General features: G+C 50.9%; 1 protein-coding gene across 1 annotated transcript in view; it reads right to left on the bottom strand.

Moving 5' to 3' along the window:
* Nucleotides 1–13,810, bottom strand: part of LGALS2 (galectin 2) — a 346,473-nt gene that overhangs the window by 169,341 nt on the left and 163,322 nt on the right. The gene's annotated exons all lie outside the window — the stretch shown is intronic.

Genomic DNA, 13,810 nt, shown 5'->3' with positions numbered 1-13,810 from the left:
GATATGGAATCCACATTGGGTCAGGTCCCGGGAGATTGAGATCCCACAGCAGACACCAGCTTGGCCTTCTGCTGGTTTCAGAGCAGCTTCAAGGTCACTTTTCCCAAATGAAAGATTCAAGAAGGGCATTGCATGCACAGCCATCAGTGGGAGGAATTGCCCTGTGAATGTCACTTGTGTGTTTTTGGGAAGACCCAGCCCATAGGGACCTCATAGAGTGTAGCAGTGTCTGTTTATACCCTTCCTCATGATTGGTTCAAGGATGGCATGAATGACAGGCAGTTCCACCAATGAAATACAAGGGAAGCCTTTGTGTCTGGGGTGTCATTCTGGAAAGTCTTCCTATATTACTATTCTCTATTTATTTATTTATTTATTTATTTTTTGGTTTTTCGAGACAGGGTTTCTCTGTGTAGCCTTGGCTGTCCTGGACTCACTTTGTAGACCAGACTGGCCTCGAACTCACAGTATCCGCCTGCCTCTGCCTCCTGAGTTACTATTCTCTTATATGCAGAGACTCAGGCGAAGGTTTGTAAGAGATGATGGCCTTCGGTGAATGGCAGACCCAGCACCCACATCCTGGATTGAGACCCCAAGCCCTTCTCTGTTATTATCCTCGAAAGCCCTTGTTCCTGCTTCGTGTGGTGATGCATACCCTTAATCCCAGCACTTGGGACGCAGAGGCAGGTGGATTGCTGTGATGAGTTCAAGGCCAGCCTGGTCTACAAAGCAAGTCCAGGACAGCCAAGATAACATAGAGAAACCCTGTCTCAAAAAACAAAAAAGAAAGCCCTTGCTCCTGTGCTTAGGGCAGTGGCACAAGTCCCTTCCTAATGGTGGGACCCTTCAATACAGTTCCTCATGTGGTGACCCCCAACCATAAGGCTATGTTGTTGCTACTTCATAACAGTAATTGTGCTACTGTTATGAATCATAATGTAAATATCTAATATATGACCCCCAAAGGGGTCATGGCCCACAGGCTTAGGGTCACAAGTCACCAGGCACTTCATAGTAGTCACTGAAAACAAAAGCCTTTGCTTGGGGCTGGAGAGATGGCTCAGCAGTTAAGAGCACTGACTGCTCTTCCAAAGGATCTAGATTCAATTCCCAGCACCCACATGGCAGCTTAAAACTGCAACTCCCAAGATCTGATATCCTCTCATAGACATACATGCAGGCAAAACACCAATGCACATAAAATAAAAATAAATAAATTTTAAAAATAATAATAAAGCTTTTACTCCCCAGTTCTAGAACAGCATTAGCCAAGACTGGGACACCAGGGATGTCAAGCTCTGCTGACGGGAATGTACTTGGCACACTGTGGCAGGTACCTCTCCCTGCAGACCCAGCCCCTCCCTTCCTCTATAGGCACCAAGGGCCCTCCACTGCACAACTAACACGGTGACATTCATGTCACTCTTCACGGTTGCCCAGATCTCGGTAGAATACATGTCTGGGAGTGTGGTATATGTGATACAGTGCTCTCCAGCAAACATGAAGCCCTGAGTTCAAGCCATAGCCCAGAGTAAGCCAGGGGTGGTGGTACATAGCCCTAACCTAGCACTTGGGAAATGGAGGCAGGAAAATCAGAGGTTCAAAGTCACCCTCAGCTATATAGCAAGCTCCAGGACAACCTGGAGTAAATGTGACCCAATTCCCTACTCCCAAGAAAAGAACACTTGTGTCATATTTGTACATGATGCTATAACATAGCAATAAACTGTAACTTCTATGTGCAAACCCTGGGCAAATCTTCCAGACTTAGTGGCTAGGCAGAATCCCTGAAAACCACATGCTAAGCCAGGCATGGTGGTGCATTCCTTCAATCCGAGCACTCGGGAGGCAGAGGCAGGCGGATTGGTGTGAGTTCGAGGCCGGCCTGGTCTACAAAGCGAGTCCAGGACAGCCAAGGCTACAGAGAGAAACCCTGTCTCCAAAAACCAAAACCCCACATGCTATAGAAATTCCTTCACATGAACTTCAAAAGCAAAACAATGGTGCCCTGAGCTGGGGAAGAAGAGACGCTACCTGGCAGTGGGCACAGGGACCTTGGGGTGGCATGTGTGTTGTGACTCAGTCTGGGTAGTGGTGAAGGGCACATACCTGCGTAAGAGGTACTACACTGCACACTTAGGGTCTGTGCATTTTACTGTGTTTAAATCTTGTTAGTAAGCTTTTAAAAATATTTTCAAATTGTATGTCTATGGCTGTTTTGCCTGCATGTAGTTTGTGCACTACCACGAAGGTACCTGCTCCTCACAGAAGAGGGAGTCGGATCCCCTGGCACTGGAATTACAGATGGTTGTGAGCTGCCATATGGGTGCAGGGAACTGAACCCAGGTCCTCTGGGAGAGCAGCCAGGGCTCTCTCTCCAGTCCAGTAAACTGGCTCTTAAAAAAATAAGCACGCCTTTAGTCCCAGCACTCTAGGAGGCAGAGGCAGGCGGATCTCTGTAAATTCAAGGCCAGTCTGGTCTACAAAGGGAGTCCAGGGTTACACAGAGAAACTCTGTCTTGAAAAACCAAACCAAACCAACACACCAGGTTTCCATACCGTGTCAGGTCAGCCACCTGGGAGAGGAGGCTAGCTCCCTCCACCATTGGACATTTGGGCAGAAGCACATCTGTCCAGTTGTTCAGTCTGGTTATGGCCTCATATATGCAGCCATTGCTGACTCAAAATCCACTCCTGCCTCCTAAAGCCACCTCCCTCTCTGAGCTTGTTTTCTTCACATGTTAAATGGGGCAGTGATGCCCTTCCCTCAACGCCCCCCCCCCAAGAGGCTGTGGGTATTTCAGTTACCTATTGCTTTGTACATTCTCCTGAACTTACGGCCGACCTGGGCCGGTCCCTTGGCCTTCCTGCAGTTCTATCAGGTAGGTGGCCAGAGTGCAGGTCACCTGAGGCTCCCTGTAGATGTGCATGCTAGCTTCTTCCTTCCTAGGTCTGCCATATTATTGGGACATCTGCTTCTTGGTGGCTTTTCCCGTGCCTCCTGGATGCACAGTGGTCTCTGGACGTCTGTAGTCTGATTTCCCTCCCAGCTGGCTGACTCCCTTAGAAAGGGTTCCCACCGTGGAATCCATGCTGTTTATGAGCAATGCTTAGAAATGCTGTGACATCTCAGGGCGTGGTGGCACGTGCCTGTAATCCCAGCACTCAGGGAGGCAGAGGCAGATGGATCGCTGAGTTCAAGGCCAGCCTGGTCTACAAAGTGAGTCCAGGAAAGCCAAGGCTACACAGAGAAACCCTGTCTCAAAAAAATCAAAAAGAAAAAAAAAAAATACTGTGATGTCACTTCCCTGTGTCAGTCAAAAACAAGGGCCAGCCCAGGCTCAAGGGGACAGGAGAGTAGCAGGCCTTGATCACCAGAGGGGGGCTCCTTCAGGCCAAGTCTCTTCCCAGCCTCCTGTTCCTGGGAGGTGGGATCCTCTGCAGAGTCCCCTTTGGGGTCTGCTCTCAGCGCCTGTGTGCCAGATGTTTTCTGGTGCTGACCTTTACCACTTGTCCATGTCTCGTTAACATCCAGCCTCCAATTTGTCTTCACCCTGTTCTCAGGAGCTTGGGGGAGCCTCCATGCCAAGGCTGATGTGGAGTGTGTCTTCCCTGTAAGCCAGTGGTTCTCAGCCTGTGGGTCACAACTCCTTTGTGAGTCGAATGTCCCTTTCCTAGGGGCTGCATATCAGGTATTTACATTAACGATTCATAACAGTAGCCAAATGCCAGTTATGAGTAGCAACAAAAATAATGTTATGGTTGGGAGTCATCCCAGCACGAGGAAGTGTATTGAAGGGTCGTGAGAGAGAGCCGTGAGAGCCGCTGCACCAACCCGGGCTCTAGCTCCTCCCTGTCCTGCAAGCCACCTTCTGGGTGAGGCCCCTCAGAGCCAGCCTCCCGTCCTGGGGCTGCCTTGGCCTATGAAAGAGGGTTGGAAGCTGAAGTCAGGCAGCTCACCCAAAAAGCCACAATCAGCCCAGACCCAGCTAGGGAGATCAGGGGAGGCTTCTTAGGGGAAGAGCCGCTGGAGTGGAGCGGGAATTAGCCAGGCTGGGACTTGGAGGTGGGTCCTGCCTCAGACTGGAGAGATTCTCATGTCGCGACTGGAGCTCATTCTCTGGAGGGACAGAAGATGAGGCTGGAGGGGCAGGCTGCAGCAGGAAGAGTGGGGCCACTGTCCTGAGTGGGCTGCCGGACTTGGGGAGCCTCTGGGGTACAGAAAACACCCTGGCTCAGGTAGAGGTCTGGGTAAAGATGGTGGAGCCTGGAGCCCTATCAGCACAGAAAAGCTAGTTAAGGCCTCAGGCCAGGAGTGGGCCCGGAGAAGCTTCAGGGACACCGATCCCAGGAGCCATCTAGAACACAGGGAAGTGGACCACACAGGCGCCCTGCAGCCAGAATGGGCTGATGTAGGGGGCAGTGGGGTGCAGAGGGCCAGCAGGGCTGGGACTAAAAGGTCACTGGAAGGGGCTATTGGACTGCCCCTGTCCCTCGGTGTCCCTGGGGTTGTATTCAACCAGTCCCCTGTTCCTCACATTCCCACTTATCCCCGGAGGTTCTCTCCCGAGGGCACTCCTCACAGTGACACTTTCTATTAGCAGAGGCTAGCCTCTCTCTTTTCTGCTGTCCTCCCTTCCACAGGGACTCTGCAAACTTACTCTTGGCTCCAGCGACCTGCAGGGAGGGAGAAATATTGCACTTGGCTTCGGAAAAATGAAGATGTTCTAAGGAGACAACCCTGTCTGTCAGAGTGCTGAAACGATGCACCTCAGAGAAAGGAGGATTCCCCCAGTTGGGAGACGCGAAGGTCACAGCCAGAGGGGAATCTCAGTTCTACTATCTTGTTAGACCCCCTTACAGAATGAAGGCCAGACAGTGAGGGCTCAGTATTGGGTGGGGCTGTACCTTGACCCTGGGACTGCCTAAATATTTGCATACTTGCCTAAATATGAAAATCCTTTGCCCTCAATGTAACCTTATTTACTTCAGGACCCACAAAATGGATCTGTTCCTCTTCCTGTCGAGGCCACATTGAGCAAATCTTTTTCTGCCATCCACTATTTATTTGGTTGGTTTGAGTTTTTTTGAGACAGGGTTTCTTTTTTTTGTTTGTTTTTTGAGATAGGGCTTCTCTGTGTATACTTGGCTGTTCTGGACTCACTTTGTAGACCAGGCTGGCCTCGAATTCACAGAGATCCGCCTGCTGGGATTAAAGGTGTGCGCCACCACGCCTGGCTGAGACAGGATTTCTTTGTGTAGCCTTGACTGTCCTGGAAATAGCTCTGTAAGGCTAGACTAACCTGGGACTCATGACCGTCCCGCTGCCTCTGTCTCCCAAATGCTGGGATTGCAGGTGTACACCCCCACCACCTGGCTGCTTTCCACTGTTAATTTGGCTCTTTTCCTTTGGCTGTGATCCCCAATAGCAGTATTACCTCAGGAAGCAGTTCTCGCTCCTCCCCCGCCCCTGGGCACACCCACTGCCCTTCTATCCAGGACACCTCTCCCCTCACCCAGCACAGATGCTGTAGGAGGTTGAAAATGGAGAAAAGTAAGGTCGGGGAATCAAGGCGCTCTCCATCCTATTTCTGTGCCTGGCTCTGCAACCTTGGGCAGGTTATACAGCGTCTCTGAGCCTTGGGTTCTTCATCTGTAGAGCAGAGCGAGTGGCCACTCCAAGTGTTGAAGAAATGAAGAGAGCTAATGACAGGCAGGACACACTGAGGAGAGTGCCAGGTGCCTCATAGAGTGAATGCAAATGCTAGATGTTACTCTGAGGTCATTGTCACTCATCAATGCATCAGTAGGGGCTGTGGCTCACGGGTCTCCTGGAGGCCTCCTTTCCCCCAGCCCCCGAGAGGTCAGCTTTAAATCTAAGCCAGCCTCTGTGACTCCAGCCCCGCCCCTCCAGCCAGCCAGAGCCCGATGAATCACGTCTCAGGGATTCCTGGGGCGTCATTAATGTGGGGCTGACAACAGCTGCTTGGCACAGAGCCAAATGGTCCCTATTTGTGCTCGTTGAACTTAGGGTACTTTCAGCTTACAGTGGTGCAAGTGACTCTTGCTCGGTGGCAAACCCGTGAATTTGGATCTTTGTCCAGGCGAGCACGGCTCTGACTGACCCTCTCCGTATGGGAAAACACAGTCCCGAGCCAGCCTCGGGGTCATATGGGCACTGAAGTGGGCCGTGTTGTGGGGGTGGGGTGCCTGGTAGTTCTGCGGGACCTACTGCTTTTTGTTTTGTTTTGTTTTGTTTTTAATTACCACAGATTTTCCAGGACACAAGCGGAGGAGCTCCTGAAAGTCTCTCGTGGAGCGACCCATGAAGGAGTTCTCGGCATCACTTCAGATCTGGAACTCTTGTGAACTGCCATGAGGGTGCTGGGAATCTAGTGCGGGTCTTCTCAAGAGCAACAAATGCTCTTAAGCATTGAGCCAGCTCCCCTGCCCCACTCGGGCTTAAAAAAGAAAAAAAAGAAAAAGACTATCATTCCGTCTCTGTATGTACTGGCACATGCATACATGCATACCATGGTGTAGATCAAAGGACAATTATATGGAGTTGTTTTTCTCCTCCCACTGTGGGTTCCCAGAACTGTACCCAGGTTGTCAGGCTTGCGTGGCACACAGGCTTTTGTTGTTATTGTTGTTGTTTTGGTTTTTCCAGACAGGGTTTCTCTGCATTGCTTTGACTATCCTGGATTCACTTTGTAGACCAGGCTGGCCTCGAACTCAAAGAGATCCACCTGCCTCTGCCTCCCGAGTGTTGGGATTAAAGGCGTGTGCCACCACTGCCCGGCTCCACACTGGCTTATCAAAGCAATGATGTTCGTGCTGTTTCTTCCCGTGCAACCCTGCCCTGCCCTCCAGCACCTCTGGGTTGACTTGGCACAGGAGCCCCTTGCCTACCCTCACCCGCTTCAGCCCTTGACCTCAACAGGCAGTCACGTGCTTCTACGGGGCTCAGCCTGCCCTGCCTGCTCCCTACTGCTCTCTTCCCACCTGGGCTCCCTATTCCATGCCCATGGTAGACACCTCCCTGTGGAACCTCAAGGCGCGGCTACCACCTGCCATCCTAGGATTTCCTCCCAGATATAGATGTCCCAGACAGAGCTAGATGCCTGTCCGGGTCCCCACAGTCCCTCCACAGGGCATGGTCTTTCCATGTGTTTCTCCCCAGACATGGAGCCCCTTGGGCTGGGAGCCAGCTCTAGTCACGTTGCTAATGAACCAACACCACCTGAGGTGTCAGCTGGGCGAGTATTTGTTGATGGACTGACTCACAGACCACCTGGACATAAGTGACTGAGCCAAGCATCCTATAGGCAGATCACAGCCTCCTCCTCATGCCAAGCCGCCAGAAGTCTGTTTCTCCCCACAGCCCTGCCCCACCCCCAGGAATCCTAGCAGCGAACCTGAAGGGCTTGCTGGCTAATAGCAGTTCCTGAACATGAAAAGGCCCAGCTGTCACTGTGACTTTCTTCAGCCAGCCCAGTGGCGTCTCCATCTGGACTTTACAAGGGCTGGGTGGGTTCTGAGGCCCTGGGAGGATTGGGGTTCACTTTGATGAGCATCTGCCCCAAGCTAACTTCATCCACAGCAGTGTCTATCCTGATGCTCACAATGAGCCATGGCTGCCCTGGAACTTGTTCTGTAGACCAGGCTGGCCTTGAACTCACAGAGATTCACCTGCCTCTGCCTCCTGAGTACTAGTATTAAAAGCGTGTGCAACCACTATACCACACACTCTTGTCCCTAGTATAGTCTGTGGGTGAGGGGACACACTCGCCTTGTTTTCAGGAAAGGATCCCAGGGCTCAGAAAAGGGACCAGGCACCTTGGGTCCCCCACTTGAGAGGATAACATGGAAGGTTTGGGGTACTTCTATAGAAGCAGACCTGCAGTTTCCCTAGGAGGGCAAGGCAAGTTTCCTCTCAAAGGGCTAGGAAGGCAGGGGTCCCCTAGAAGACCATAATGGTACACCAGGTACCATGTTACTGCTGGCAGCCAGGCCTCACCCCACACATCACCGTAGTGCCAGCCAGTGTGTGTGTGTGTGTGTGTGTGTGTGTGTGTGTGTGTGCGCGCGCGCGCGCGCGCAGATCACATATTTCCTAAATTTTAAAATATTTCTTTGTGTGAGTGGGGTGGGTGGGTGGTGTGCACACCTGATAATGTCCCTCTCAAGCCTGCTCCAGGCATCAGGGTGACATGACTGTAAAGAGACATGTCCTGTACCCTGCCCCTCACCCCATAGGAGTGAAAAGAGAGACAACAACATAGTACAAACTGTGGAGAGCTGATGATGGTACCCACTCATCCAGAGGAGCCAGGGCAGGCTGCCTAACAGTGGTGACACCCAGTCTCTTCAGAAGGGGGGAGGGGGTTGCCTATAGGAAGAGTGACAAGACAAGCCATAATAGGGGTGCTGAGGGACTCCTGCTGGACACACCCACATCCACACCCCAGGAACAAGGTTGTAAGTACATTTGGTCAGAAACATCCTGCTTATACCTGCCTTGTCCTATACTCACCTGCTCATACATGACCATGCTTCCGGGGGGGCCTTTGGCTGCCCCATGTGACCCTAGAGGAAAAGCCCTGCCTCTCTGGCTTGGCTCTGTTGCCTCTGGCAGGGTACCAACAGCGCTGTCCACACAGGGGTGTGACATACCTGACAGAGTACTTGTAAAGTGCTGAGTGTGACACTGAGTCGAACTGCTTGCTGAGTAAACACAGAGTTCCTGTCGTGGAGTCTGAGGTATCATTACAGAGACCACAGGAAAAACCTGCTCCTGTCCTGCTTCAGGTCATCCGGGATATGCTGCTCTGTCCTTTATTGTCCCTTATTGTCTACCTATTACCCCTATCCATGCATGTTCACATTTTAAAATGTGAGTACAGGGGGCTGGAGAGATGGCTCAGAGGTTAAGAGCGCCACCTGCTCTTCCAGAGGTCATGAGTTCAATTCCCAGCAACCACATGGTGGCTCATAACTATCTATAATGTGATATGATGCCCTCTTCTGGCCTGCAGGGGTACATGCAGACAGAGCACTGTATATATAATAATAAATAAATAAAGACTGCTCCAGAGAACGCTTTGGGCTCCAGGTTCCGGCTACAGTTCCAGGTTCCAGCAGCAACTTTGGTGGAATTGCTGGTCTACTGAAATCCTGCCAGGAATTGATTTTAAAATGGTCTACGTCTCCTGTTCCCTTAAACCTCCTTTCTCTCCTATCTAGGGTAGGTGGGTTGGAAGGGAGTTATAATCATTTAAAGAACCCCAAATAAAGTAGGTTTGGAAAAGGTACAGCCTACAGCCAATGAGCCAATCAATCAGTCAGGAACTATCAGCAATAAACCCAGTGTCCACGCCTTCATGGTTCCAAAGTAGCACGCAATGTGGTCACGGCGTTGGTGTCGGTGGGTTGCTTGTTTGTTTGTTTGTTTGTTTGCTTGCTTGCTTGCTTGTGATGGGGTCTCATATTTCTCAGGCTGGTCTGGAGTTCATGATCTTCATCTTTGTGGTCATTTTTTGAACCAAACCCTGCTGTGCTCTCCTGAATTAAACAGTTAAAAGCCCAGCGTCTCCCTCTGGAGGTCTCTTATGGAATTGTCTGGGCATCCTACCAGATCCAAGGGAGGCAGGCCTTCTTCACAAGGCCCAGCCAGGGGCCTCTTGTGGGCACCAGGGTCATTACCTTCCCACTTCCTACCTGCATACAGCCTGGGCTCCTGGAAATGGCAGTGAATGCAGTCTGTGGATCCAACGTGGTCCCTAGCCCAAAGCACATGTGTTATTTGCATCATGCCCACTGCCTGGCCTCAGGCTGTAAGCATATAGGTCACCAGTCAGCACCTTGCCTACACAGCGAGGCATCTCCTTTGAAGTACAGGTGTCCTCTCTGCCAGCTGACCTGGAACAGGCCTGTCCTGATGAACCAGGTGATAGCTAATCCCATTGACCCTCACACAAGACTTGGAACTCTGTCCTACTGGGGCTCTCCAGTCATCTACAAATTTGTCCCCCTAGTCCCACTTATGGGAGGGACGTTTTTTTTTTTTAGAGTTGGTGAAGCATGGGAGTCAGACTGCTTAGCTCAGTCCCCATCTGGGCTTAGAAGTAATAATAGCAAAGAACTGGGTGTGCTAGCACTTGGTACATGCTCAATTGACGTGAACTATCACTCCTTAGGAGCTCTCAGACAAGCCGGGCATGGTAGCACATGCCTTTAATCCCAGCACTCTGGAGTCAGAAGCAGGTGGATTGCTGTGAGTTCAAGGCCAGCCTGGTCTAGAAACCAAGTCCAGGACAGCCAAGGCTACATACACAGAGAAACCCTGGCTTGAAAAACAAACAAAACTCATTCATAAAAATTATTTATTTAAGTATATGTGTTTTGCCTTCATATATGTCTATGTCTGTGTGCCATGTGTATGCAGTGTGTGCAGAGGCCAAAAGACGGCCTCCGATCTCCTGGGACTGGAGTTACAGATGGTTATGAGCCAACATGTGAGTGCTGGGAATCAAACCCAGATCCCATGAAAAAGTAGCCGGTGCTCCTAACCACTGAGCCACCTCTCCAGCCCCAGTGGCTATCACTTTAAACAGATCTGTCTCAGGAAGAAAAATCTCTCTTGTGATAATATGGATTCTGCCCATTGGAAGAGAGACACAAATCCATGGATTGATTGATTGACTGTCTTTTCCGAGACGGTATTTTTCTCTGTGTAGCCTTAGCTATCCTGGACTAGTTTTGTAGACCAGGCTCGTAGATATCCATCTGCCTCTGCCTCCCGAGTGCTGGGATGAAATGTGTGCGCCACCACACCCAGCTTCTGCACTTGTTCTTAATGAGAGAGCTGAGGGGAAAAGCAGAAGAGCATTGGGAAAGCCCAGCCTGGCTTGGGAGTCCCGCTTTGTGGCTTTGAGTAGTTACTTCACCTCTCTGTTTATGGCACTGAGGGACACTCCTTGAGGATGCAAAACCAAAGCGGTGAGAACCAGTGAAGACACTTGAAGGCAGAGGCTAGCAGAAATGCTGGGCCTGCCCGGCAGACAAGAGGCAGAGCTTTTCCAATGAGGGAATCCATGCAGCAAGGAGCGGCTCCTACTCTTCTTCCTGTCCCTGTCCTTTGTCCTTCCCGATGATCTCCTCCGCCTTTATCTGCTTCTGAGATTGGAGGTCATGGTGGCTGTGTCCCCTGGTGTCCTTGCTGTGTCCACACTTCCCTGGAGGGATCGCTTTGCTGCAGAACCTTGCCTCGGGAGCCTTGCCTTGGGGTCTCCTGGAATTCCTCCCTTAGGAGCCCTCCTGCGTGTCCCCTCCCCCACAGTGCACATTCTGACACTGTGTAACACCTGGGCATCTGTGAGACTCCCTTCCCTCACCTGACCAACTTAGCACTTTGCCCTCGTATGTGACTCCCCTTCCCCACCCCCATCGCCTGCTTCCGGGGACACTACAGTAGTTCTGTCCCTACAAACACCGCCACCATGTCACCCACACTCCTCCCGTTGTATCTTGCTTCCTCTTTCTGCTGGGGTCTCCTCTGGGTCTCCTGCCCTTTCAGGCCCCCTACTCTCTATAGTCCTCCACTTTCCCACCATCAGGCTCTGCCCACGCTGTCCCAACCGCTGGAGCTGCTGCCATGGTCCAATGGAAGCCTCATTCTGGTCCTCCAAAGCCAGCTCCTTTTTTCCTCTGAGCTGTCCCTCCCTCAGCCCCTCCTGTCCCTGATCACCCTCAGCAAGGCCCTGCTTCTTATCCAGGAAGGACAGGTGCAAATTAGAGACAGAGCTTTGACCCCTGCAGAAGTTCACAAACTCTGGGGACCCTTGGTCACAACTCTCATCTTATGTTTAAAGGGGGGGAGGGGTGGCTGGAGAGATGGCTCAGACCTTTAGAGCACTGTCTGTTCTTCCAGAGGTCCTGAGTTCAATTCCCAGCAACTACATGGTGGCTCAGAACCATCTATATTGAGGTCTAGTGCCCTCTTCTGGCCTGCAGACACACATGCAGGTAGAGTACTGAATAAATAATAAATAAATCTTTAAAAATAAAAAAATAAAAACAACAACAACAAGAAAAACCACCTCTTATCTCCTGGAGGGTAGCAGCCATAGAACAAGTTGGACTGTGTCCTTACTTCCCCGGTTGGTGGCATCTGATGGATGATTTTTCTTTTTCTTTTTAATATTTATTTATTTATTATTTATACATATTCTGCTCACGTGTGTGCCTGCCCTCCAGAAGAGGAAAGCAGATCTCATTACAGATGGTTGTGAGCCACCCTGTCATTGCTGGGAATTGAACTCAGGGCCTTTGGAAGAACAGACGGTGCTCTTAACCTCTGAGCCATCTCTCCAGCCCAGGATGGTTTTTCAAGACAGAGTTTCTCTGTGTGGCCTTGGCTGTCCTGGACTTGCTTTGTAGACCAGGCTGGCCTTGAACTCACAGTGATCCACCTGCCTCTGCCTCCCAAGTGCTGGGATTAAAGGCGTGCGCCACCACGCCTGGCAGGACTGGCCTCTTTTCCTCTATGTCTCTCTCCTTCCTCATTGGCCACCACCCGACCTTATGTTCCGTCCACTTACCTCAGCCCTTCCTGGATCTCATGGTATCTGGTGTCAGCTTCTGCACACATACACACACACACACACACACACACACACACACACACACACACACACACCACCTCTGCTGCTCTCCACTCTGTCCATTTGGAAGTTTTCCACCCTACCCCGCCTTTGCTATTTCTGTTTCTGCGGCTGGAATTGACTGCAGGTGAGGTGTCACGTCTCTCCAGTGGCTCCCGCCTCTCTGACTGAAAGTCAAAGTCCCTGTTTGCACACACAAAACCCTACACCAGGTGTGCCTGCTTCCGAGGCTACCTCCTCCGATCATTCTAACTCACCTATTCCCACTGCACTTGCTTCAACCATTCTGCACAGCCCTGCCACATGTTCTTTGTGCCAGCTGTTTCTCTGGGATGGAAGAGTGCTCCTCAGAAAATAGGAGTGGCTCCTTTCCTTGCCTCCTTCAAATATTTGCTTAAATGTTGATTTGATTGCTTTTTTTAAAAGATACACTTTGTGTGTGCATACTCCTCCCCCGCCCCCCCTTATCACAAGACATCTATCTGTTGGGGTCAGGGAAAAACATCTGGAGGGCAGTTCTCTTCTTCCACTATTTGGGTTGGGATGATTGAACTCAGATCCTTAGGTTGGCAGCAAGCACCTTTATCTACTGAGCCATCTCACCTGCCCAGTGTTGGCTCCTTTTATTTTTTATTCATGTATATGTGTCTGTGTGAGGGCGTGTGATATGGAGACCAGAAAAGGGCACTGCATCCCCTGGAACTGGAGTAACAGGCTGTAAAGCTCCTGTCCTGGGTGCTGGGAACCAAACACAGGCCTTCTGGGAGAGCAGCTCTTAAGCACTGAGCCATCTCTCTTGCCCCCATATAGGTTCTGAATGGAGCTCCAGTCCCTATTGTGAACCCGAAGTCGCTCAACGCCAGGTGCCTCTGAGAACCTCTTACTTGCCTGTCTATAATCATAACTTTCCAACAAACATGACACTTTCTTTTCTTTTCTTTCTTTCTTTTCTTTTCTTTTTTTTTTTTAGAACAGGATTTATGTAGCCCAGGCTAACCTCAAACTCTCCACAATCCTCCTACCTCAACCTACCCTGTGCTGGGATAGAAGATGGCCATCACCACGCCCAACGAAATTCATTTTACTGTTCGTTTTCTTCTTCGTACTTCTATTTTCCGCTGCAGTCTCAGCCCCACGCAGGCAGG

The sequence above is a fragment of the Acomys minous genome (genome assembly GCF_964271855.1).
Source record: "Acomys minous genome assembly, chromosome: 12".
Lineage (NCBI taxonomy): Eukaryota > Metazoa > Chordata > Mammalia > Rodentia > Muridae > Acomys > Acomys minous.
The sequence above is the reverse complement of the archived record's forward strand: the minus strand, read 5'-3'. Positions and strand labels throughout refer to the sequence as shown.